This window comes from Pseudorasbora parva, chromosome 15 (genome assembly GCF_024679245.1).
Source record: "Pseudorasbora parva isolate DD20220531a chromosome 15, ASM2467924v1, whole genome shotgun sequence".
Classification (NCBI taxonomy): domain Eukaryota; kingdom Metazoa; phylum Chordata; class Actinopteri; order Cypriniformes; family Gobionidae; genus Pseudorasbora; species Pseudorasbora parva.
In genome coordinates this window covers 8,921,208-8,945,024 of record NC_090186.1, presented here as the reverse complement: position 1 = coordinate 8,945,024, position 23,817 = coordinate 8,921,208, and the positions used below count along the sequence as shown (strand labels likewise).

Here is a 23,817-nt window from a genome sequence, read left to right as displayed (position 1 = left end):
GTAGCAATTAGGAATATATTGTAGGCTAATGCTTTTTCTATTCTGAGCACAGTGGGCTACCTGCTCTTTCTGTCTCATCGCCATCATCTTCTCTCTTTCTTTTTTCCCCAGTCTCCTTCTCTTGCCCTGTATCTTTTCTCTTTTCAAAGCTGAGCTTTGTTTGAAGCAGTCTTTTCATTTTTGTCTGGATCGGTAAAAACAAAGTTGTAAATGTAAATTTACTGAAGGCTTCCAAGAAAACCAGGTCAAGAAAACGTTATTAGTTTGCATTCCTGATTATTAAGCGCCCTTGCGGTGTTGTAATGTCAAACATCAGTCGTTGTTTGAAGCGCCGGTTGGTGGTTGTGGCATTTGTCCCGCCTCTCCTCCACTGTGATTGGACATTGATGTTCACCCAAAGTTGAACTATGGACGCTCAACGCGTAAAAATGGACAAAACCTGCCAGCTGTTGGTGGAAAAGTGCGGCGCATCCATTGGAAACAATTGAAAACATACGCCGGGTGAGGCGAGAACACCTGTTTGTACACGCCGCCTTAATAGGCTATTATTTTGCAACTTCTATTATGTACACCTCGGAGAATTAAGCCCTGCTTAAGATGGTTCTACACCTTCATTTGAGTCCAGCTGTGTTTGATTATACTGATTGGTTTTGATTAGGAAAGCCACACACCTGTCTATATAAGACCTTACAGCTCACAGTGCATGTCAGACCCAATGAGAATCATGAGGTCAAAGGAACTGCCTGAAGAGCTCAGAGACAGAATTGTGGCAAGGCACAGATCTGGCCAAGGTTACAAAAAAACTTCTGCTGCACTTAAAGGGTTAGTTCACCCAAAAATGAAATTGATGTCATTAATGACTCACCCAAATGTCATTCCACACCCCTAAGACCTCCGTTCATCTTCAGAACACAGTTTAAGATATTTTATATTTAGTCCGAGAGCTTATGCAGTCTATGCACACTTTACTGTCCATGTCCAGAAAGGGAATAAAAACATCATCAAAGTAGTCCATATGTGACATCAGTTAGTTGATTAGAATCTCTTGAAGCATCGGAAATAAATTTTGGTCCAAAAATAACAAAAACTACGACTTTACTCAGCATTGTCTCCTCTTCCGTGTTCCTCAAAAAAAGATTCATACGGTTCATGAGTCAATGATTCGGATCGCCAATGTCACGTGATTTCAGCAGTTTGAAACTCGATCGAAACTGCTGAAATCACGTGACATTGGCGATCCCCAATTATAGGTGTGACAATCTTGTTGCATCTTTCCCAAAAAGACTCATGGCTGTATTAGATCAAAAGGGTGCTTCTACTAAATACTGAGCAAAGGCTCTGAATAGTTTTTCTTTTTTAATAAATCTGCAAAAATGTCAACAATTCTGTGTTTTCTGTCAATATGGGGTGCTGTGTGTACATTAATGAGAAAAAAAATTAACTTAAAATATTTTAGCAAATGACTGCAATATAACACAGAGTGGAAAATTTAAGGGGGTCTGAATACTTTCTGTACCCACTGAACATTGACCAATCAGCAGCCATCTGTTCTCCACTGCCCTATCCAACAGCACCATTTGAATAGTTTTTGAATCAATGAGTGTTGTGTCTCTGAAAGTTCATTCATATCACAGTTTTTAGTTGCATTAATTAAGAGTAAAGCACATTTAGAGACTTCTGTCAAGCTGAAGTACTTTTAACAATAAAAAGACACTTTAAATGGATATACAGATCTAGTTTATGATGTAATATAATACTGGAAAACAACTGTGGCAGAATGCCCAAATCTTTCGAGCAAAATGGCAGGCGCTATTGTACGCAAACAGCTTGACGTAACCAAATTTCCAGCTCCTCCATTCAGTGGCCAATAAAGATTGGCTGCTTTGCCTTTGCTCTCAGCCTATTGCGGTCACGGGCTGGCAATGGCAGAGGCCATTTAAATTTTAACCAGTCAAATGAATTTAGGTCAGCATCGGCTTTCATAAGAGCTCAATTATCTTGAATAATAAATCTAGACTGCTGTCCCTCCTGCAGTGACAGAGCCCATCTATGAGTGGAGAGAGCCTGCCCTTCAGTCTCTATGCCAAACAACGGTGTATTCAGCTGAGAGACTGAAGCTGTAGAGTTCAGCACTTAACTGTTTATGGGGTTACTGTGAACTGCCTCATGGGCTTTGTTTCTAAACTGGAGGTGTAATAATTCTTCATGATCACACCAATAAGTGTGTTAACCATCGTACAAAGCCTTTAAATATTCATACATGAGTCATACATGACTGTTTAAAGGCTTTGCAAACTGATTGGTGTGATCTTGAAGGAATATTTATACTAAATACACAATGATATTAAATACAAGATAAGCTGACAGTATTTAATTTAGTTAGAAGTCTTTAAATAAAAGTTTATTTCTGTCAACATTGTCTCGGTCTATGTTGTTGTCTGTTTAATACTGTAATAATACTGTTAAATATAATCTTTAGAAAATCTCAGAAATACTTTTTTGTTCTGTTTTGATCTTTTAAAACAATTGATTTTTGTTTTAGTGTTTAACATTTTTTATTATTATTTATTTAGACAAAAGAGTATAGAATTTTAGTACTGGCCATTTGTTGGCTATCGGCCCTAGCATGAAGTTAATTATTGGCTTATTATATCGTCAGCAATGTTGGCGCATACCTGGTGCATATTTAAAAAAATACTATTTATTTATTTAGAGATATAACTTTTTAATGATAAAAGCAGATGGGACTGATTAAAGCACAGTGCAACATGCTTTACTGGGTGTTGGTCTCTTAAGTACCAGACTCGCATATTAAACCATTAAGCACCCGAAAGAGCCTCTTATAATGGATCTCAAGCGATTTCAAAGACTTTCAGACTTTTTGCATCGTGCTTGAGAGGAATTAAGCTTAGTGCTTGAGCTCTACAGTAATGGATCCCATTCCTGTGTCCATACCCTGTACACTCTTTAGTGCTATAGAAAGTCATACTTGATGTAGCAGCACTTAGCTGACTCACAGAAAAACAGCTCTCAGCTGCAGATGGGATGGAGCATGCAACAAATGCTCTGCATTACATAACACACTCACATATTGTCTAATTCACTGACATACACACACACACACACACGCTCATTCTCACTGAGTCACACGGTGTGCAACGTCACAGGGATGTGCTGGGCTATGCAGCCGGAGTGTGTATCCGAGTATATCATGTCTGTAGCAGATTTATACACTGATAAAAGGGAACAACCGCTCTCCCCCAAATACATATCAATCACACTGATCGTGTTTTCCTGCGAGATGTGAACTAGTATCTTCAATTTTAGATGAAGTGGAGTGGGTGGGGTCTGCTGTCTCATTCTCCCTCCCTGTCTCTTCTGCTGGTCACGTGTGGAGGCATTCATATGATGCTGCATGACAGCTCAGCTGACTTGCTGCTCAAATGTGTAGCATTTTTTTCTGCCATTACACACAGTATAGGACTCATCTCAAGACATATTAAGTGAGCATTTTGGAACAATCTACATAGGTAGCTTGTTAGCGCAGGTCAATTAAATAATATTATACAACATTTGATGGTAATAATGACATTTAAATTAGTAAATGTTGAAATTAACATTAACTAAGATTAATAAATGCTTTAGAAGTATTTTCCATTGATTAGTTCAACAATGTGGACAAAGTTAACCTTTGTAAAGTGTTACTAATAAATCTTAAAATAAATTCATTAATACTTTAAAAAAATGAATATATTTTATACTGTACATTATGTCATGATGCTTAAATTCAAACATTTTTAGATGATTGTTTTAATGGTTTTAGTTTTAAATGATGGAATTTTAATATCTGCCATTTGTCAGTTACTAGCCATAACATTACAATAATCATGCGTTTATCTGTATTGTTTCATTATATTCTTGAATGGTTGTAATGTTTGCATTCTGGCATTTAGTTGCCAGCATGAGGTTTGCAGTGGAGGAAACAAACATGTCTGACATTGACCCCTCCGCTGTATTTCCCTCTCTTGTCTCTCTCTTTCCCCCTCCTCCAGCTCCTGTGGCTTTGTCTGCTCCGGAGTGGGTGAAAGAGAAAGGCTCATTTCTCCTTTAATGCATCTTTAAACACTCTTTCTACAGTAGTGTTTATGCATTCAACTCCTGTTCCCCAAAACCACCTATTAGAGAAAACAATGAAGACGGAAAAAAACCCAGTCACCTTCATCTGTCTGCTTTTCGCTAGGTTTGTCCTGGGGCTGTGTGGCCTTGTCAAGACTGCAGTTATTTTCCCTCCGTGCTCTGTGCTGTAATTGATTTCTGTGCTAAGAGACAAAATTGGACCTTGTGCCTTTGGCCTACATGTCATTGGGTTTCTTGCCGTCTCCTGCAAACGAGCCATCATTAGATGAGTGTAGAATAGCTCTCCCTCCCCTTTCCACCTGCTGGACGTTCATTCACAGACGCACATTTGCATATGAACGCCATGGCTACTGTATTAATGAAACATTGCCTCCATTGTTGCCATGAGAACAAAAGAGGCGATGATGTCATGCTGCTCCTTTCACCTCTCAGATTAGCTGAGAGGACGCAGCAGGCTGTGTGGAGTGGGTAATTATGAGTGAAGGCATGGTTCCCAGCCTCTGCACTGACTGGATGCCCACGTAGTCTCCCAGCCAACTACACAGCATAATGGTGGAAAATGCCACATTAAACCGATTCATTTCATTGTTCAATAGGTCTTGAAAAGGCAGGTCATATAGAATATTTGTTTTGTTCAGATTGATTCACTTCTGTTTTGGATACGCTGTAAAAGACTGAAATTGGAGATTATATTTTTTTTATTATTGCGCCATTCAACAACACACGTCTTTGTGCATCTAAAAAACTTCAGACGTTTACAGTGAAAAACACATTTTTGTAACCTGAGCGCTGCTGATTTCTTGTGTGAGATCTGAGAATCTGATGAAATTATTACATGTAAACATACCTGAGTACTTAAAATCAATGGTTTTAAAGGGGCCCTAATATGCAAAATTCACTCTATGCTGTGTTTGAACATAAATGTGTCAACAGTGTTTGTACACAACCACCCTATAATGGTAAAAATCCACCCACTCCTTTTTTTTTTAATCTACACAATTCATAAACAGTGTCTCAAAATGAGTCGTTCTCATTTTCCAATGTTATGTCACGATGGAACAGTTTCAATGAAGATAGAACGCGTTTCCCCATTCCACTGCTCTAATTTTGCTTCAGTTCTCTATCTAAACACGCTAGATGGACGTGTTTGACTCTTCTGGAAATGGGGGTGGGGAGCAGCAGCTCATTTGCATTTAAAGAGATGCACACAAAAACAGATATTGATTTTGAGACTTCCTTAAGATTATATTTAATAAAATAATTTGATTAATAACAGTTTAAATAAAAGGTTGATTATTAACAGAATGTGTGGGTGCATGTAAACAAAGCTTTATTTTTTATTTGTTTAAACAATAGTATTATAATTTTAATATCTGCAATTTATCAGTAACATACCATAAAATTAATATAATTATTAGCTAGAATTTTGATATTGGTGCATTTCTAAAGGCAGAATAATGTAATATTTTGGGGGTGTGGGGGGTAATTGGGTACAGTATTGATTGAGCTTTTTCCACATCAGTGGACATGTAAAGCTTGCCTTTATCTCTTACTTTGTCTTTGTCCCCATTCCCCTCTCTCATCCCATCATGCAGTGAATTTCACATCTATAAGCGTGTTATATAATCATGTTTAATGCCAGTGTCCTTCATCTCTGTACTGAAAGAGCTCAGAGCTCTTTGCCAAACAACCATCCCAGGGAATGTTTAAACGCTAACAGCAAATAATTTGCTTGAGCATAACATGCAAACAGTCCCAAAATGTTTCTTTTCATCTGTATTTTATGCTACACTTGAAATTGTTCCTGCAGAATGTGTTAAAAAGATAAAAAAAAAAATGTCATTTATTATGCCCCAAGGTGTGTATCTTTTGGAAGGCAGGACCCACCATCAGATCCACCACCCTCCAGTTTCATTCCCTTCATGTCTTCAATCTTTGTCTCCTTGTCTAACAGATTCTAGGGCATTTCTTACCCAGAATCTATCACTGTCATCATAAGCACCTTCCTCCTAAACATCCTCCTATTAAAATACAAGACTTGATTGGGTGTCCTGCGCACCTTCATTTATTTTTACAGCTTATATGACTGATGTATGCTGTCTCTGGGAAAATGAAATGAAAACCTACACTTGACTAATATACTATGGTTTAAACGATTTTTTTAATGTTTATGAAAGAAGTCTCATATGCTCAGCAAGGCTACATTTATTTTAAAAACATATTTTAATATAGTAAAAAAACTAATACTGTGCAATATTACTAATATTTAGAATAACTTCAAAAAATGTGTTTTGGCATACAGCTCATGAAAACCCCAAATTCCTATCTCAAAAAATTAGCATATTTCATCCGACCAATAAAAGAAAAGTGTTCTTAATACAAAAAAAAAGTAAACCTTCAAATAATTATGTTCAGTTATGCACTCAATACTTGGTCAGGAATCCTTTTGCAGAAATGACTGCTTCAATGCGGCGTGGCATGGAGGCGATCAGCCTGTGGCTCTGCTGAGGTGTTATGGAGGCCCAGGATGCTTCGATAGCGGCCTTAAGCTCATCCAGAGTGTTGGGTCTTGCGTCTCTCAACTTTCTCTTCACAATATCCCACAGATTTTCTATGGGGTTCAGGTCAGGAGAGTTGGGAGGCCAATTGAGCACAGTAATACCATGGTCAGTAAACCATTTAACAGTGGTTTTGGCACTGTGAGCAGGTGCCAGGTCGTGCTGAAAAACCAAATCTTCATCTCCATAAAGCTTTTCAGCAGATGGAAGCATGAAGTGCTCCAAAATCTCCTGATAGCTAGCTGCATTGACCCTGCCCTTGATAAAACACAGTGGACCAACACCAGCAGCTGACATGGCACCCCAGACCATCACTGACTGTGGGTACTTGACACTGGACTTCAGGCATTTTGGCATTTCCTTCTCCCCAGTCTTCCTCCAGACTCTGGCACCTTGATTTCCGAATGACATGCAAAATTTGCATTCATCCAAAAAAAGTACTTTGGACTACTGAGCAACAGTCCAGTGCTGCTTCTCTGTAGCCCAAAGTGGCTTGACCTGGGGAATGCGGCACCTGTAGCCCATTTCCTGCACACGCCTGTGCACGGTGGCTCTGGATGTTTCTACTCCAGACTCAGTCCACTGCTTCCGCAGGTCCCCCAAGGTCTGGAATCGGTCCTTCTCCACAATCTTCCTCAGGGTCCGGTCACCTCTTCTCGTTGTGCAGCGTTTTTTGCCACACTTTTTCTTTCCCACAGACTTTCCACTGAGGTGCCTTGATACAGCACTCTGGGAACAGCCTATTCGTTCAGAAATTTCTTTCTGTGTCTTACCCTCTCTCTTGAGGGTGTCAATGATGGCCTTCTGGACAGCAGTCAGGTCTGCAGTCTTACACATGATTGCAGTTTTGAGTAATGAACCAGGCTGGGAGTTTTTAAAAGCCTCAGGAATCTTTTGCAGGTGTTTAGAGTTAATTAGTTGATTCAGATGATTAGGTTAATAGCTCGTTTAGAGAACCTTTTCATGATATGCAAATGTTTTGAGATGTATGGCAAAATCATCAGTATTAAAACAATAGAAGACCTGAAATATTTCAGTTGGTGAGCAATGAATCTAAAATATATGAAAGTTTAATTTTTATCATAACATTATGGAAAATAATGAACTTTATCACAATATGCAAATTTTTTGAGAAGGACCTGTGTATATATATATATATATACAGTATATGTATGTATACTTATATATTTTTAAAGTCACATTAAACAAGTTGTGGTAGTCTCTTTTTCCTTATTAAGTTAATTAAATAAATTATTGTTTAACATCCACACTTAACTTTTCATCCCAGCCATGACTTAATTCATTGTAATGATCATGATTTATAGTAAAGTAAAAGTGTCCGTTCAAACAATGTTGATCAAATGTATTGGTTTGTCACTCGCCTTTGGTTTTCTGAGACCTCTGTACCTCCCGCTGCACCTGTTGGCATCACATTAACACACGGGAACATGGTACTGTTGCTTTCATGGCCACAGTCTGTGTAACAATGCCATCCTGTGTTTTTCTCAAAGCAAGATGCTCATCAAAGCTGTCTCATCTGACACCTGTGTCTGCCACATAGCCATGGGAAATGCAGAGGATTTCAAAGCGCCATTGACAAGACGCATTCAAAAAGGCTTGCTAAAGTGTTTCTGTGCACTCAGGGACATGGGGAGCAATTGTCTGCTGACTGTAATTATGTTCTTGTATGAGAGTTTTCTAGATTAAAGGCCATGAGGAGGCAGGGGCAGAAATGGGGAGGTCCACTTGAATGTATGAAAGATTGAATGTCTTTGCTTGTTTCCCACTTACAAGCACTCTCACATCTTAAACTTTGAGCTTTGCTGCTTTATATTACCAAAATATACATATATATTTTGAATATATTAACATTTTTTTAGTATGATATTTGTATACGATTATAGTATTTATTATAGATTTCTATTTTAAATTTAGCTGAAGTTTTAGTTATTTTAATTATGTGCTTTTGTCATTTATTTATATATATATATATATATATATATATATATATATATATATATATATATATATATATATATATATATATATATATATATATATATATATAGGATAGATATAATATATAAAATATATAGGCTATATTAAGGCCTATATTTAAAATGAATTATTTTAGCAGTTACCCAAAATTAAGTTTTTAGAAATGTATCTAGCCTCTTAATGTACTTTTTGTAATGAGTGTGTTGAAAAAGTTATGTCATTATAACATTCTGTGCGTAAGCTCGGTGGCTGGTATGAGAGACTTGATGCACTCTAATCTAGATTGATATTAATAACATTAATAAAATCAGGATGACTAAATGACTGTTGCTAAATGACATGCAATTAGTTTTAAAGTATATTGTATGAAGATGAAAGCTCTCTCTGATTATGCCGTGTATACGCGGTATAGCCTATCAATGATTCGTTTTTTGTTGTGTAACTGTATCCGTATAAATAGTACGAGTGTGAAATCTCGTGGAATGGATACGCCAAAATGAGTTTAGGCGTGCAAATGCTACACAGTTTTTTGCGTGCATATGATACACACTTTATGGCGTGCATATGACACGCTCTTGGGTAGGTTTAGGGTGGTGGGGTGTGGTGGGGTGGGGGGTTCGTACGTATAATACGCCATAAAGTGCGTATCATATGCACACGAAAAACTGTGTTTTTGGGATATTTTACATATAAATATATTGTATACAAATATACACAAAAATATGACTTTAATTAGTTGAAAAAGGAAGTGTGGAATATTGGACACTTCATGCACTCAACTGTAGCTTTAATAATGTAGTGGCGGGGCCATCAGATTCTGATGTTGATTGACAAAATAGCCTAATATGCAAAATTATAACAAATTCCTAACATAAATGCTGCATAAACCTGTACATTTTAATTAGATTGAATTGGTTTTATTAATACTTTTCAGTACTGAATGAAGTACATTTCTAATGACTCTACCGCCATTTTGGATCGTTTTTTGCTGTCGTAAAATGCTCTCTAGGTTTTGGACTGGAGCTAAAGGCTCTCCTTTTGGCTCTCTCAGTCTTATGTCTGATAGCTCTATTTGCTGAATGGCTTGATACGCTGCAGGACACGGAAGGCTTTTTTATTCAGAGCAGAAGATAGAAAAAGCAATTAAGCACAGCCCGCCTTAAGTTATGAATGATTTAACATCTCATCTAAAAGTCTGCATGTGGGATTTGTAATAAAAGTGTGTCGCTGTCCTGTTCCACGTGCCTTTAAGACTCCTCCTGCTGTGATGTTTTCCTGTCCTTGTGAATGTGCAAGGCTGATAAGATGAATGCATTTGTGCGTGTGTAAGACAATCTAGGAGGAGGAGCTACTGCAGTTACCACTGCAGTGCTGCAGTCTCCCATGATGCACCTGGGCATCTCACACTCCTGTGACTTTTTTCACCTGTCCTCTATCCTATTCTCCTTTCTTTGAACAGTTGTTCTGTCACTTCACACACTGCTCCAATGCAGATGAAGGAAGATGTTGGTTGCTGTAAGGTGTCCTTATACAACCTTGCCACAGACATGATTTGGAAAAATATTTGAGAAAATATACGTTATGAAATGCTAAAACTAGTCAACTTTCAAATGACATTTGCTTCGCTGTCTGCACATATTTTCCCTATTCCATTTAGTGACATTAGTTGTGCATAAAATGACACTTCACTTTTAAAATAAAACAGAAGCGAAACAAATTCTTAATACAGAGAGGAATAGGCAGTGGAAAGCTTTTTCTCGTCTAAAGGTCAAAATAACATTCAAAGGAGGCACTGGACGCAAGTCAGCATTAAAGAGGAACAGAGAGAGTGAAAGAGGAGACTTGGTGTCATTTTTCATCTGCTCTTGCTTTTCCTGTATTACAGCGTTTTATCTACCCCGTCTCTGATGCATGTCTTGCTCTGAAGGCCATTCACTCCCAGCCATGCCACTCTGATTACATTAAAGTTTAACAGCAATGTGACAAGCAAGAGAAGTACTGCAGCCAATATCCCGTTACACTCTAGATACGTATAGCCCCTCCCCCTCATGCAACGCTCTCCATCATCACACATCTGCTCTACATCTTTTGCTCCATTCTCTCCCTATTTGCATTTTGGGGATCTATCCCTTTAAAGACATAGTGCACCCCAAAATGAAAATTCTCTCATCATTTACTCACCCTCATGTCAGTCCAAACCTGAATGCCTTTCTTTTGTCTGTGCACTGTAAAAGAATATTTAAAAAATACGTTGCCTGGTTGCTTCCAGTTCATTGAAATTAAAACATTGAGTTAATACAATGAACATTTCATGAAGATGAAGATTTTGTAAGCATATTGGGTAATTGTGTGTTTTATGTGTGATGACGCAGTGAAACATGCCAAATTGTGCTATTTGCATGATTTATCACATATTATGTGGTTCAGATACAATAATATTTTGAGTATATTAAACCAATTTCCTTCATTGTATCAACATTTTTTAGGGCAACCAGGTTACTTAGTTTTTTAAGTTAAACCAACAATATTTTTTTTACAGTGTGGGACATAAGCAAAGATATTTTGAAGAAATATTATTATTAATATTAAGAAATAGTAGTTTTTTTGCTATGGTCAATGGGAAAATAAACTGCCTACGTACCAATATTTTTCCAAATATTTTCCTTTGTGTTCCAAAGATGAAAGAAAGTCATTGAGGTTTGGAAGAGCATGAAGGTGAGTAAATGATGCCAGAATCTTTATTTTTTAGGTTTTTTATCAGTCGTAGAATAACCCAAAGCAGCAGATGTTGCATTATAATAAACTACATTTAATGACAAAGGTTAGATGCAATCCTACAACAATTCAGCTAGTTTAAGGGGATGTTGGTCGGTAGTCCAGTCTGTAAATTGGAATGCAGGACTGAATTTATAGTATAACTGAATTGCTGTCAGGCTGCGGCAGAACTCTTGAGAGTCATCGCAGCACATTGTGGCCTCACTGCCGCACTGCAAGGCTCATTAATTCATGAGGAACAGGCTCAGCAGCAAAATGGAGGCATGTGGATGGAAGGGGAGGGGTGGAGAGAGCTTTCTGCCTCACCTAAGTTGAGGGGTCACCCGCAGCTCTGAATTATTACCTCACATATTAAAAAAACTGAACCACAGGAAATGATTGTACCTGGCCTTGTAAAAACAGTGAGGATATAAGTATTGTTAGTACAGAATTAGATTGCAAATATACTGTGTATGCGTCCTCCTTTAAAGGATTAGTTCACCCCAATGAATATTCTGTCATTAATTACTCACATTCATGCCATTACAAAACTCTAAAACCTTCGTTCATCTTCAGAACACAAATTAAGATATTTTTGATGAAATCTGAGAGCTTTCTGAATCATCCAGCAGCAACGTCATTGCAACTTTCAAGGCCCAGAAAAGTACTAAAGACATCAGCATAATGCCACCTCATTATTGGCCAGCTGCTGCGTTAGCATCACTCACAGGTATGCGTTGTGGTGATCACGTGATCAGCGTCGGCCAATAGTAAGCCGGGGTTCTGATGTAGAACCTGGAAGCTGAACAAAGATGATCAAAGGTCTTACGGGTTTGGAATGACATGAGGGGAAGTAATTATTGACAAAATTTTCATTTTTGGCTGACAAACCAGTTAACCTACATTATGAGGACCAAATGTCCACACAGCGATAGTAAAATGCGAAACATGTTGACATTGTGGGGCCATGGTTGGGCCCCATGAGAAAAACAGCTTAAGAATCATACCAAGTGATGTTTTTTGAAAACGTAAAAATGCAGAGAGTTTTCTGTGAAAATACAGTTTGTACAGTAAAAAAACGATTTAGTCTGGACATTTTTCGTAAAGATATAAAAACGTGTGTGTGTGTGTGTGTTCATATTCATCTAATTTCTCTATCTCTCCTTTATTTCCTATAAGGGGAGGGACTGTCATTCTAGAAAGCATCTGATGTAAAAAAATAATAATCTGTATGCAGGACAAGTGATCAATATTTTATAGAATATATGAGAATATATTTTCTCTAGAAGAGAAAGGCTATATTTTAAAAGTTTAAATGCTGAATCGTGTCATGCTGAAACTAACATGCATAGAATAAAAATATAAAAACAAAATACAAATGTTTTTTCATAAATAAAATGTATAGTCTAAGTGTAAAATAGTTTTAGTTGTACGTTAAATGCTTTTGCATAGTTCTCTCCTGGCTAAGATGCCGATTTGTAAAGAGAACGCAGGGTCTTGCCAGGTCTCTCCATACTTCAGGGCCCGTTGCAAAGTGATGTGCAGCCCGTGGCTATGCCCGCATTGAGTTAGCTGTCAGCCCCCTTTTCAAAATCTGCCCTGTTACCGCGGCAATAGACTCAGTGTCTCCGTCACTGCCATTCAGGATTTCACAGTTTCTGAAAACGGCGGAAGCAGGTCCCACACCACCGTCATCGCTCATCTTCCAGCCTTCAACACCAGAGAGGTTGTGTTGTTGTGCTGAGAGGACTCGCGAGACGCGAGTTAATGATTGTGTGGGTGATTGTGTCAATGATTGTGTCAACCTGATGAACCTACTGAAATAATTGACACAACAACGTAAACTATTTGAACCTGTGTGCGTTATTTTCTAATATTTCAGTGAACCGGAGTCAATTATTCCACTTATACTACGTTACCACACCTCAACATATTGTGTCCATACTTTCGTCAACCAATAAGATTCAAGCATTCAAGAGCTCCTGTAGTACAATTACAATTAAACTTGCATATTAATCTGTATAGGAGAAGGTGTTTTAACGAAAAAGTGCGAAACAATTTAGAAAACAATATGACAGAAAGCCAAGGGACAGATTAAATAACACAACCTGTCTGTGCAGTACAGCCTGACAATGTCAGTCCTCTGGCTGTCCTTCACCTGCTTCTATAAACCCATCTCACCAAATCAATTTCACCCCGCTGCAATTTTACTGTTAAACATAATTCCACAATTCTCTGAAATATTCCATATTAATGATCTATGCAAGCAAATCTGCTTGTAACAGGTGAGGCATAGGCAGGGGCGTGGGACTGGGGGGATAAAGGGTACTGAGTAACCAGGGCCCGAGGCAGGGGGGGGGCCTTTAGAAGTCAGTTTTCTATACATACACATACATGGTACGGGGGCCCAGCAAGATGGTTTGTACCCAGGGCCCAAAATTTGGTGCTACGCCCCTGGGCATAGGATCTGCAGTAAAAATAGTCTAACAGAAAAGGAATAAGTAATTATGCTCTTATGTCATGACTGTAAACACCGGTGTGTTCACATCCTCTCATTAAGGCTCCTGTAGTTTTATTTCCAACCTACTCATTTCCTTTCTAGTCTTTCAAAGTGCTTTGTTAAAGACTGATTTATTGACTGCTGTGTGTGTGTGTGTGTGTGTGTGTGTGTGTGTGTGTGTGTGTGTGTGTGTGTGTGTGTGTGTGTGTGTGTGTGTGTGTGTGTGTGTGTGTGTGTGTGTGTGTGTGTGTGTGTGTGTGTGTGTGTTTTCCACTTAAAGTACATACAATTCATTAGATGACATTGTGTCCCGTGTTCTAAATGTTGCAAAATTCATAAATTATGCAACAAATTCAAAGCAGCTCTACAGAAGACAAGTTTAAGAATTCTGGCTAAATAAAATATTTTTTTTTAACGTATGTCATTAGTATTTAATTGACGATTAAGATGTTGGATCATGGTATTAGAAGGAATGCAATCACACACCACATCTCTTCCTTAAACACTCTCACAATGACATAGAGAACCTCTCCACGTGGATGACGTGTGACAATGTCTTAGTCACTTTGATATGTGACACGTTAGTGTTGAGGTGAGAGTAAAGTAGATTGGGATGTCTGCAGTGCAGCCAGGGGAAAAAAACACTGGTCTGTCAGCCCGCTCTGCACCCGCTCACCTTCCCTTATCTTCTTACATAAAGCCTTGTTCTACCAGTGGACACACACACAAACACACACACACACACACACACACACACACACGATAAAACAGCACAATGTACTGTATATTAAAATTGCATATATTTGAGATGCATGTTGAGAGGTTAAATGATCACAGTCATTATATTATTGGCCTACAATGTGCTTTTTTGTTTAAGACACAGTGTTTCGTCACACAGGGTTTACAAGTGCTTTTGCAAGTAATCCATAAGCTGCTTTTGAGGGGGAAGGGAGAGGTACAGGACTACTGTTGGCACAAATGTGGCTTGCCGTCGGGCACGCGATGAAAGGTGACTCGGCACTCTTGGGTTAATGTATGAGCTGAATGGTGTCATGACTGGAAAATACATATTTAATTGTATTGTTTTTTTTAATGTTGGTTCTTCGGTTTAAATACCCTTTGCAATCGCTTGACATGTTTGGTGCAGCAGACTTTATTTGTTATACATTACTTTTGCAATATACGCAAGTTCAAAAGATTTGGGTCAGTAAGATTTTTTTCATTATTACTTTCATAGCTCGTTAAAATTGTAAATGATTTCTAGCTTCTGATCAAGGCTGTATCTCAAAACTTAACTTGATCTTAGTGCAGCGTTTGACGCTATGGATCATAAAATACTCTTAGATCGACAACAAAATGACACTGGTATTCAGGGACATGTATTAAGGTGGTTTAGATCGTACCAGGCCGTTACCATTTTGTCTATTTAAATGGGGAAAAATCTAATATGACATCAGTAAATGATGGAGTGCCACAAGGATCTGTGTTTAGGCCCTCTGCTTTTTTCAATATATATGCTGCCCCTTGGTAATATTATAAGAAAACATGGAATTAGTTTCCACTGTTATGCCGTTGATATGACCAGATGAAATCTCTAAATTATCCAAGTTGATGTGTTAAAGATATAAAATATTGGAGGGATTTTTTGACTGAGGCATTACTTATTGGACCAAAAACCTGTACACAGAATCTCTCAATTTGCATTTTGAAGGATGTACTGTTACTAAATAATTTACAGTTATATACCTGGGTGTTATTAGACAGCAACTTTCAAACATCATATTTCATTTGCTACAAAAGCAGCTTTCTTCCACCTCGGAAACAGGGGAGGGTGGGGTACAGGACTAGACTGTTTGCACAAATGTGGCTTGACATCGGGGATGTGATGAAAGGTGACTCGGCACTCTTGATGGTAAACGTATGAGCTCAATTATATGACTGGAAATATCAAAATATCATCTTTAATTATGTATTGGTTTTATTCATGTTGGTCCTTCGGCTTAAATACCCTGTGAAATCACTTTGACATGCTTGATGATTTTTTATTTGTTTCACGCTATTAGATAGATTTTTTTCATTATATATATATATATATATATATATATATATATATATATATATATATGTATATATATATATATATATACAGTATTGTTCAAAATAATAGCAGTACAATGTGACTAACCAGAATAATCAAGGTTTTTAGTATATTTTATATTGCTACGTGGCAAACAAGTTACCAGTAGGTTCAGTAGATTCTCAGAAAACAAATGAGACCCAGCATTCATGATATGCACGCTCTTAAGGCTGTGCAATTGGGCAATTAGTTGAATTAGTTGAAAGGGGTGTGTTCAAAAAAATAGCAGTGTGGCATTCAATCACTGAGGTCATCAATTTTGTGAAGAAACAGGTGTGAATCAGGTGGGCCCTATTTAAGGATGAAGCCAACACTTGTTGAACATGCATTTGAAAGCTGAGGAAAATGGGTCGTTCAAGACATTGTTCAGAAGAACAGCGTACTTTGATTAAAAAGTTGATTAGAGAGGGGAAAACCTATAAAGAGGTGCAAAAAATGATAGGCTGTTCAGCTAAAATGATCTCCAATGCCTTAAAATGGAGAGCAAAACCAGAGAGACGTGGAAGAAAACGGAAGACAACCATCAAAATGGATAGAAGAATAACCAGAATGGCAAAGGCTCAGCCAATGATCACCTCCAGGATGATCAAAGACAGTCTGGAGTTACCTGTAAGTACTGTGACAGTTAGAAGACGTCTGTGTGAAGCTAATCTATTTTCAAGAATCCCCCGCAAAGTCCCTCTGTTAAAAAAAAGGCATGTGCAGAAGAGGTTACAATTTGCCAAAGAACACATCAACTGGCCTAAAGAGAAATGGAGGAACATTTTGTGGACTGATGAGAGTAAAATTGTTCTTTTTGGGTCCAAGTGCCACAGGCAGTTTGTGAGACGACCCCCAAACTCTGAATTCAAGCCACAGTACACAGTGAAGACAGTGAAGCATGGAGGTGCAAGCATCATGATATGGGCATGTTTCTCCTACTATGGTGTTGGGCCTATTTATCTCATACCAGGGATCATGGATCAGTTTGCATATGTTAAAATACTTGAAGAAGTCATGTTGCCCTATGCTGAAGAGGACATGCCCTTGAAATGGTTGTTTCAACAAGACAATGACCCAAAACACACTAGTAAACGGGCAAAGTCTTGGTTCCAAACCAACAAAATTAATGTTATGTGTGGCCAGCCCAATCTCCAGACCTTAATCCAATTGAGAACTTGTGGGGTGATTTCAAAAATGCTGTTTCTGAAGCAAAACCAAGAAATGTGAATGAATTGTGGAATGTTGTTAAAGAATCATGGAGTGGAATAACAGCTGAGAGGTGCCACAAGTTGGTTGACTCCATGCCACACAGATGTCAAGCAGTTTTAAAAAACTGTGGTCATACAACTAAATATTAGTTTAGTGATTCACAGGATTGCTAAATCCCAGAAAAAAAAAAATGTTTGTACAAAATAGTTTTGAGTTTGTACAGTCAAAGGTAGACACTGCTATTTTTTTTGAACACACCCCTTTCAACTAATTGCCCAATTGCACAGCCTTAAGAGCGTGCATATCATGAATGCTGGGTCTTGTTTGTTTTCTGACAATCTACTGAACCTACTGGTAACTTGTTTGCCACGTAGCAATAAAAAATATACTAAAAACCTTGATTATTCTGGTTAGTCACATTGTACTGCTATTATTTTGAACAAGACTGTATATATATATATATATATATATATATATATATATATATATATATAAAACAGCATCGGCCAATGGTAGGCCGGCGGTCTGGTGTAGCTCTGACGTAACTCGAAAGTGCTGAAGTTTATTTACTACATCAACAGCATAGAATTGAGGGTGAGTAATTAATGACAGAATTTTCATTTTTGTGTGAACTAACCCAAAGATAGAATAGAATAGAATAGAATAGAATAGAATAGAATAGAATAGAATAGAATAGAATAGAATAGAATAGAATAGAATTGAATAGAATAGAATAGAATAGAATAGAATGACTAAGATTCAGAAAGCTTCCTGGAAAGGGTTTAGTGACAGGACATATTAAAGAGTCATCAGCAGTTGGCGTTATCGAGGCACGCCAGAAATAACTCCCTGGATACAGCACTGTGAAGCTCGCCTTAGTTTCCAGCCAGCTGAAACAGCACATTCATCTACAGAGAGAGACTCTTCTTTAATGGTACAGATGGATACTACACATGCATCTCAAGACTTCATGGGCTTATGTAACACAATAGCTCTTCCACACATGAAATGGGTGCATTTAGTTCATCACATGTCTTAGACTTGGGGAAACAGATTGAAAATGGATGGGCTGTAAGAAGGACATATGGTCAGTGTATGTCTAAAGATCACATTAATACTGGTGTAATATATGAATGTGTGTGTGTGTCTATGATAGTGTGTACAGATGGACTGGCAGTGGGGGGTGCTGTCTATTTGGCATGACATTTTTAATAAATCAACACAACAGGATGCACTAATGCAGGCATTACTGTGTTCCTTGAACAGCCATTATTATTTTAGCTTAAATTTGAGTATCAATAACATTTAATACATTTATTTGTTATTTACAATAATTTTTATGTTTTGTTGTAATATTTTATTTTGTGAAATTGAATCCAAACTCACATTTTGAATTGTGTATAAAATAGCATTTCTATAGCCTTGATAAGAAAAAAAAATGCAAATGATATGTTTAACTGCGCATTTTGAATGCTCTGATGGCCGTACACAATTAGCACTCATCACATTATCACACAAAGAGAGCTTTTATCACCCTCCTAAAGAGCTCTTAGCACTTCTTGTCTATTGCTTTGTATAGTCTTTATCATGACAATGCAGATAGTTGCTGCTTTCATTTGTAATGCTCCACTAAGATCTTCAGTAGTGAGGTTCTTTTGAGAAATTGAACACACACACACAGACATTTTATGTTGTTGTTGTTTTTCTCAGATGCATATGGACTGCAGAGGATGAAAGAGGAGAGGGGTTATAGAGGACACTGGAGAGGTATCTGACTGAGGGTGTGCGGGCCCTGCTGGGCTCCCTCTGTGGGCCCCTCTGTCCCCATCTGGACTGTGTTTATCAGTCTCAGGGGTCAGTACACAGAGTCACAGTTCTCCTCCAAACACCTTTCCACACTCATAGGCGGAGGTGAGACTCAATCACCATCTGAGGCAGACCAATGATCCATTTAGTTATCAGAAATATACTGTGTTCTGTACTTTTTTAGACTCTGTGTATTTATATACTCTTTTCTTCTCAGTATTATAAACTCGTCTTTATCTCTAGGTCAAGTCCCAAGACCATTAAAGCTGGAAATTATTAAACATTTAATTAGGAAACCACAATTAGATCCAAATGATTTAACACATTACAGACTAATTTCTTCCTTAATGTATGCCTTAAATACTAGAAAAAGAAGCAATAGTGCTGATATCTATGAAAATGTTCAGTCTGCTCTGAATTCAGGCCTCATCATAGCACAGAAACTGCGCTTGTTAAAATTACTTCTAGCTTCTGAACAATGCTGTATCTCAAAATACTAGTTTAACTTGATATTAGTGCTCCATTTGACTCTATACATAATACACTATAGATCATAAAATACTCTTAGATCAACAAACAAAATCACACTGGTATTCAGGGACATGCATCAATGTGGTTTAGATCGTACAGAATATCTAAGAATACAATCTGCATTTAGAAGGATGTACTGGTGTTATATTAGTCAGCAACTTTGTCTTCATGTTTCAAATGTTACAAAAACAGCCTTCTTCCACCTCAGAAACATGGCTAAGCTATAGACCATGCTATGATGCAGAAAAGTAAGTTCATGCATTCGTGACTTCTAGACTTGATTCCTGGAATACATCAGGTGGTTGCCCTGCATCCTCAATAAACAAGCTTCAAACAGTCTAAAATGTCATGAAAATGATGATCATTACACCAATTTGTTAATCTAGTTACTTAGTAAGTTCTGCATCAATTACAAAGTATTGCTACTGACCTATAGGGCCCTAAATGGTCTAGCGCCTGTGTATTTAACTCATCTTCTATCACCCTAAATCCATCATGCTCTTTAAGGTAAAAAAAAACTATGGGCTTCTATTCTAGTACCTAGAGTATCTACGTCCACTAAAGGAGGGAGAGCATTTTCACACCTTGAAATAGCCTTCCTGATCATTTTCGGGGCTCACACTCTCTCAGTTTAAATCTAGATTTAACAAGCATCTCTTCAGTCAATGCACAATGCAGTACCAGTAAAGAGGACAGAGCCTACCATCACCCTGGAGCCCGAGCCTCATAAAATGTCTGATCAGGTGCATAAGGCGACAACATCATGTGCTGCTGCGGGAGTATGAACTCCTCAGTTTGACTGTTTATGTCATGAGGAAACTCCTTTCTGGGGGGTCTAATTTTAAAAATAATGAATTTATGAATTTTATACATTTATGGATTATTAATATTACTGTGTAGAAAACAAAATAAAAATGTGCAAACCCCAATTTTCAATGTATTTATTCAATGTAACACTTATTACAAATTTAATAATTATTTATACCGCTCAAAGATTGTTTTCAATGGTTTTACATTATAATGTATCTGAGAATATGTTTTTATTATGCTAAATGTCTTATTGCAGAGCTTTCTTGAGGTGTCAAAAACGCAGACACTTATGGCAAGACTGTGAGTCAGACACATTTGCATAATATCAGAGGTCAGAAGTTAAGTCAGACTCACACTCAAACATGTTCACACAAACTCACTCATGCTAAAAATACTCGTACCTCAGCATCCGCTTTCTTCCTTCAGTTCTCTTCCCTTTTTACTCTCCTCGTCTATCTCGCCTAAATGTATCTGACGTTTCTTAATCCCAGTGCAGTGTAGTAAAAAATAAACTACTGAGTCGATTAACGCTTTAATGCAATTCAGGGACACTGTGGTGTATGACTTTGCCTTAAAACCATGTTACTCAATCAAGTGTGTGTCCTAGTTGGTAGATCAGTGAAGTGAAATAAATGCCTTTCTATTTTTAAGCTATTGTAGGTGACTATAGAGTGTTTTGCTGCAAAACCGGTACATGTGCTATAAAACAGTACAGAAACCATGAGAGTATGCTCCTGATTTGATGTCCAGACTGTCTGCTTTACTCCCCCCTGTGGCTCCCAATCCAGACACAAAGGATTTCTCTCACTTTTCTAACAGCTTTTTGATACCTCTCCACACGCATGAATAAACTGATGGATGTGAGCTGAAGAGCACATTCTGAGCCTAAGTGTGTGAACACTAGGGGTGGGAGGAGTAAAATTATGCTTAAAATACTCCTAGTTAATATTTATTAATGAATACATGCTTTATAAAGTCAGCAATAAAATCTTCATTTCTTCATAACATGCATTTAGTCCTAAACACTCTTCAAACACCCTTATTCAGCCCCTGCTAAATGGGCCGTGACAATGTATGACTGGTACACTATCATCACTACCCGGATTGGTATCGATTAGACCCAGGATGTCTGACTAGTGACTGGTTACTTTGTCTGGTTCATCTGTCTGGCCTGATTAACAAAATAAATAAATACATATTTTGCACTGAATCTATAAGACAATTCAAAAGTTTTGGGTCTGTAAGATTTTTTATTGTTTTTGTAAGAAACATCTTATGCTAACCAAGGCTGCATTTATTTAAATTTAAATACAGTAATAACAGCAATATTGGTTATAATAACCGTTATCTCGTATATTTTAAAATATAATTTATTCCTGTGATGGCAAAGCAGACTTTTCAGCATTATCACTCCATTTTTTAGTGTCACTTGATCCTTCAGAAATCATTAAAATATGCTGATTTGTAGTGGCCTATACCGATATAATTTTGAAAGCCGATGCCGATATTTTAGAGAGCACACTTTACAAATATATATGATCAAGAAATTATGACAACATATGTTTTTACATTGCTTTAACTCATCAAAATAAGTTAATCAATTTTCAACTTTTTTTGTTATACAAGATTCAAGTCATTTTTTAAAGTCAGTTTGATGTAATTTAAGTTGAAATGACTCAAACATCGAAGATGATTGTACTTAAAAATGTAAGGCTACTTTTTTTTCAGTGCAGGGTGGCCAATAGCTGATATTAAGGCGCTATTTTATATGTATCTGTCAAAATAAAAGTCCTGCTTCAAAAACTTCGACCAAACAGAAAAATGCAAAGTATCGGCTGATATATTGGCCGTGGAAATATAACAGTCAACTATTATTTGTTTCTTAAAGGGGTGCTTGCATGCGATTTCACTTTTTTGACTTCAGTTAGTGTGTAATGTTGCTGCTTGAGCATAAACAGTATCTGCAAAGTTACAGCGCTGAAAGTTCAATGCAAACGGAGATATTGTCTTTTAAAGTTATGCCAGTTTATTGCCTACAAAAATGGCCGGTTTGGACTACAACAAGCTTCTTCCTGGGTTGGTGACATCATAAACCCTTGCTAGTCACCGCAGATGTGACTTCTGCCCGTAATGGTAAAGGGCGTGGCGTTTCTGGACAACCTCTGCTTGGCACTTCAGCCAATAAAAATACAGGAAACTACATTTGGCCATCTAACCAATCTAAGACCATTTCGTTTTTCAGAGGGATGGGCTTCATAGAAGCAGGAAGCAAACGAGCCGTTCAAAGGACAGTGCAGACAGTGGTGGAGAGTAAAGGTCAAATATAAGAAAAATACAGCGTTTTTTAAACAAAAGAAGTATTAAGACATGTTATACTGCGCCACATAAACACAACCAAGCCTATAATTATTATCAATGTTGAAAACCGCTGTGCTGCTTAATATTGTTGCAGAAACCATGATTATTTTTTTTCAGTTTGATAAATAGAAAGTTCAAATGAACAGCATTTATATTTTAACTGCCACACACCAGCCAATAGAACTGAGAACATTTGTAAATATTTTTTAATGGCCATAAAACTGATCTATTTGTTTTTTTTACAATAACAAATTTGTTTTTATTTCCTTGCATATTTTGCCTTTTCTTACTATTATAACTCAGCTGAAACCATAAATGATGCTGCAGTTCCTAAATGTCAAGTATCTTATGCACATTTCACTCCCATTTGGTTCTTGGAAAGTGTTCATTTTGGAGCCTGAGCCTATAACGGTTTTTTAATTAGTTTAGCCCTTACTACAAACAGAAAATGCTGCTTGGAAGGAATTGTTGCCTGTTGGTTTATTCCTGACTAAAGGTCATCGTTGTGTCATTCTATCACACATACTTTAACAGACTGCAGCGATATGCCTGTTTGTAATTTCGTGTAATTAGGATTATGAGAGAAGCACTCACTCTCAATGGGAGCGTAATTATGGGGGAGGATTTTGTACAGCCACGGTCAATGCTTGTAAACATCCGGTTGATGGAGATCTACTTGATGGAGTCGTTGCAGTAAGTTTGGTGGCACGTCATTCTATTTGGGGAGTTAAGACGAGCTCTTACGCAGATGGGATTTAGATGGGACTACGTTAAGATGTCTGTTTTATTGCATTAGTAATTCTTCCTCGCTTGAGAGGGGCCACTAAAATTACGTAATCAAACAGTTTTTTCATTGAATGCATGAAGGAAGGTTAAACCGATTTTTTTTTTCATTTAATGGAAAAGAGCAGCTTGGGCATTCTGCTAAATAGCTCCTTTTGTGTTCCACATAAGAAAGAAAAGATCTGAAATGAGAGCGAGTAAATTATTGAATTTTTATTCAATTTTTTGTGATAACTATTTTACTTTAGTAGCAG

The 23,817-nt window shown here is 37.5% G+C and overlaps 1 long non-coding RNA gene across 1 annotated transcript in view; it reads left to right on the top strand.

Moving 5' to 3' along the window:
• LOC137041084 (uncharacterized) overlaps positions 1-22,140 on the top strand; it is a 28,957-nt gene extending 6,817 nt beyond the window's left edge. Inside the window, exons 3-4 of the long non-coding RNA XR_010898021.1 lie at positions 18,986-19,186; positions 19,325-22,140. This is a non-coding gene — a long non-coding RNA (uncharacterized lncRNA). The remainder of the gene's footprint in view (positions 1-18,985; positions 19,187-19,324) is intronic.
• The last annotated feature ends 1,677 nt before the right edge of the window (positions 22,141-23,817 follow it).